The sequence below is a fragment of the Bison bison genome, unplaced genomic scaffold (assembly GCF_000754665.1).
Source record: "Bison bison bison isolate TAMUID 2011002044 unplaced genomic scaffold, Bison_UMD1.0 scf7180017864039, whole genome shotgun sequence".
Taxonomy (NCBI): domain Eukaryota; kingdom Metazoa; phylum Chordata; class Mammalia; order Artiodactyla; family Bovidae; genus Bison; species Bison bison.
The window spans coordinates 2,255,769-2,260,505 of record NW_011494611.1 but is presented as its reverse complement, the minus strand read 5'-3'; positions in this window follow the sequence as shown (position 1 = coordinate 2,260,505).

Here is a 4,737-nt window from a genome sequence, read left to right as displayed (position 1 = left end):
GAAGGAGAAGAAGAAAGCTTTCCCAAGCATATTTATATACAGTGTGCTCATGTGCTCCTTCCTTCATCTACAGAAGGAAGTCAGGAAAGTCCCTGGAGGAGGAGAAAAAGAATTCAAGTCAGTGGGTGGAGCCAATGAAAACATACCTGCTCCCTGGGCTGCTGGAGGCCTGCCCGCGTGCCAGTCTGGGAGTGTGCGTCTTCCGGAAGTGAAAGTGAGGATGGGGAGGTGTGCCCTGTGGGCTTGCGGACTGGCAGATGGAAATCATGTTTGCATCACCACTTTGCAAAGTGCTGCCAAGCCCTCTGCTTTTTTAGGTCTCCTAGGAGCTTATTCCCATTGCACAGATGGGATGACTGATGTCCTGAAACGAAAATGCACCGGCCCTAGGTCAGCCAGGGATTAAGACACAGGAGCTAGGAAGACGATCTGGTTCTTTCAAATCATGTTTTAAGCTTCTTTCACACGGTTGCTTATGAAAGGAAAGTGTATTTTTAGCTTGTGTTGACCAACCTGTGTTTGTTTGAGGCAAGAGTATGAGGTAATAAGAGGTGACTGTCTATACAGAGAGGACACCCTCTGATGAGTCCAAAGTTGACTGAGCCCAAGCTGGGCGTGCCTGGGGGCCATCACGTGTAACAAAAGGCTAACACTGATTAAATGCTGGCTTTGTGCCGGTCACTCTTCTGAGTGAGTGAAATGTATCAATGAAATTATTCCATCCTGAGATGACCTTTTGGTGTAGAAATGTTGCTCTTCCCACCTGACAGATAAGGAAATGAAAGTGCAGAGAATAAGCGAGAGAAGCAGGCTTGGCACCGGGGCAGGCTGGTTCCAGAGACTCCCAACCATTACGTTACATGGCATGTCCACGGACACCCGCACCGTTCCACCCAGACTGCCATCCCTTCCAGGTGCAGGTTGCAGAGGCTTCCTGGAGAAAGAGGTGGTGTTGGACAAGACCTTGAAACTTAGGGAGGGTGATACTGGAGAAGAAGAGAGGGCCTTACAAAAAGACGGGTTACAGAAAGAGGAAAACTTAAGGGTGTCCTGTGGCATATGGTGGAAACCAGTCTGACTTGTGCCTCCATTCAGCGGCTACTTCTGCTTCTATCACAGCTGGAACCCTACAGGCTACTTGGAAAAACTGTGCATGACCTACCCACCGTCACTTCTCCGCAACGTCCAGCTTTTCTCTTGTTATTTTCCAAGCTGTGGTTCCCTCAAGTGCACTGTGGACTAGCTGCTCTGTTGTATTTGCTGTTCCTCCACTGTTTCCCCTGTCATTGAGTATTTCATACTAGATTGTGACTGTTTCATCATCCTCAGTAAAATATCAAATCTAAGACGGCAGACATGTCCCTTCCTGTTGCTTCTAACGTAGTAACTGTCACACCATAGAATCTTAACCAACACCTAGTGAAATAAGCATCTAAAATATTCTCAAAGAATCCCAGCCAAGGGTGTGTTCCTTGGGTACCTATTCTTGGTTTAACAAATCAATAAGAAACTTTCCCTTGAGATTAACCTAAATCTTTGCTATAGTAACTTTTAAACATGTAATCACACTTAGTATCGAATCATCCTGAAGGAGTTTATAAACGTGTACTTACCCTTGTAGTTCTTTTTTAGAGGGTTGGTGTGCTTGATCAAGCCACGGTCTTGTAAGTGTATGGGTTCAAATGAAGAGGTATGTATTATCATCTTCAATATAAGAAGGTCTTGAGAAACGGTGAACACTAAAAACACCAGACTGGGTATCTGGAGACCTCAGTTTTAGTCTCGTGGGTGTGCGACCTTCAGAACTCCAGGAGACGCTCCTCTTTCTGATGTATCTGATTATCTGCAAAATGTGGTAAATAAGCTTGTTATGGGCTTCCCAGGTGGCACTGGTGGTAAAGAACCCACTTGCCAATGCAGGAGACATAAGAGACACAGGTTCAATCCCTGGGTCGGGAAGATCCCCTGCAGGAGGAAATAGCAACTCACTCCAGTACTCTTGCCTGGAGAATTCCATGGACAAAGGAGCTTGGTGGGCTATTTCCATGGGATCGCAGAGTTGGACACGACTGAAGCAACTTAGAACGCAGCACACAGCCTTGTTATAATTCTGTTTAAAGTAAGGGTCACTGGATTCTGAATTTGTGCCTGGGGAACTTCCTGTGGGAAGAGGATAAGAGTGTTAGGTATAGACCTATTAGACAGCTATTTGAGATAATTGTAGACGTGCATTTACGTAGTGCTGTAAGACAAAAATGGGCTTCCCTGGTGGCTCAGTCTGTAAAAAATCTGCCTGCAATGCGGGAGACCTGGGTTGGGAAGATCCCCTGAAGGAGGGCATGGCGACCTACTCCAGTAATCTTGCCTGGAGGGTCCTCCGGAACAGAGGAAAAAATACAGGGAGATTCTTTATACCCTTTACTCAGCTTTTCCCAAAGACAGCGTCTTGCATAAGTATGATAATACCATTATCAGGAAGTTGACATTGATATTCAGATTCGACCAGCTTTATATGCACTCTTTGTGTATATGTGTTTAGCCCTGTGATATTTATCACATATATAGATTCCTGGGACCATCACTACAGTTAAGATACAGAAAAATCTCTACCACAAAGATCTGGCTCGGATCTTTATGTAGTCACAGCTGCCATCCTCCCCCCCTTTCTCCCTTCAGTTCAGTTCAGTTCAGTCGCTCAGTCGTGTCTGACTCTTTGCGACCCCATGAATCGCAGCACGCCAGGCCTCCCTGTCCATCACCAACTCCCAGAGTTCACTCAAACTCATGTCCATCGAGTCGATGGTGCCATCCAGCCATCTCATCCTCTGTCGTCCCCTTCTCCTCCTGCCCCCAATCCCTCCCAGCATCAGAGTCTTTTCCAATGAGTCAACTCTTTACATGAGGTGACCAAAGTACTGGAGTTTCAGCTTTAGCATCATTCCTTCCAAAGAACACCCAGGACTGATCTCCTTTAGAATGGACTGGTTGGATCTCCTTGCAGTCCAAGGGACTCTCAAGAGTCTTTCTTCCTTAACCCCTGACAATCACAAATTTTCTCTTCAACTTGGTAATTATGCTGTTTGCCAAACATCATATAAATGAATCATGTGGTCAGTATCCTTTAGGGGTTGGCTTTTTTTTTTTTGCTCAGCATCATTTCCTTGAGGTTTGTCCAAATTATTACATAAGTAATACTTCATTTCTTTTAATTGTTGAATGGAGTTCCATGGTATGGATGGACCACAGTTTGACCAGTTAAACCTTTGGGTTATTTCCTGTTTAGAGTTTTTAGAGCAGAATAAAGCTGCTATGAATGTACGGGTGTACAGGTTCTTGTGTGAACATGTTTTTATTTCTCTAGAGTAAATGCCCAAGAGTGAAATTGCTGAGTCATGCAGCTGGCACATATTTAGTTTATAGGCAACTGCCAGACTCTGTTCCAGAGTGGTTGTATCATTTTACTTCCCACAGCAATGTGTGAAAGAACCAACATCCTTTCTGCATCCTTTCCAGAACTTAGAGTTATTACAGTTTTTAACTTTAGCTCTTATGTTAAGTGTATAGGGTTGTCTCATTGTGGTTTTAATTTTCATTTCCCTAAAGGCTAACAACATTGAACATCTTTTCATGCACTTTATTGCTATCTGTATAACCTCTTTGGTGAGACAAACATCTGTTTTGGCTGTTACAAAGTACTTCTCCCTTCCTCCTTGATTCTCAGTGCAGAAGGAGATTCTCAATTCCAAGGCAGAGGTAAGTAGCTTACAGAGAAATAATGAGTTACTGTACTTGAGTCCAAGATAGTGTTCTAAGTGATGGGCTAAAGCAGTGATGAAAACACATAAAAATCCCTGGTTTCATGAAGCTTATAGTCTAGTGTGGGGAGATGGCCAGTAGACCACAAAAAATAAGTTGAATTTATGGTATAGTAGATGGCCTTAGTGGTTTAGAAAACAAATTAAAAAAACAGAAAAGAGAGCTAGGGAGTTACCCTAGTTGTAACTTAAAATAAGGTGGTCAGAAAAAGCAACTTTTCCTGAGAGTGGACATTTGATTGAAGACCTGGAATGAGGAGAAGCCCTGTGGGTGTCTGGTATCATAGAAGGTTGCTCCTGACCTTGAAGCAGGTGTGTTTAAGGAGCATCAAGGTGGTCATGAAGACTGGAACAGTGTCACAGGAGCCTGACCACACAGGGCCTCTGGGGTGGGACTCAGGTAGGACTTGGCTTTTCCTTCTAGGAGATGGGAAGTCTTAGAAGATGTGTTGCAGAAAGTTGGCAGGTTCTGATTTCAACTTGAAAAGGATAATCCTGTTTGCTATGTTGAGACTAGCCTGAAAGGAGAAGGATGGAATCAGAGAGACTAAGTTGGAAACTATTGAAGTAAACTAGGTGAGGAGTAATGGTAAATCGGATAGGGTGGTGGCAGGAGGGTCACAAGAAATGGCAGATTCCAGATGTATTTTGAAATAGAGCAGACATAATTTCTTACTGAGCTGAATGTGAGTGAGAGAGAAGAGAAAAATCTGGGTCCAAGTTCTTGCCTAGAGCATCAGAAGAATGGAGATGCTCTTCATGGAGACAAGGAAGACTGTGGGAGTTCCACATCTCAGATCAAGATGTGCATCCTGTAAGGTGATTTTAGACCCAAGCGGAGAGGACATGACAAGGAGGCAGTTGGATGACAAGTCTGGGGTCCCTGGGAAAGACTTGGGAGGAGACATGCATTTTTGAGTCA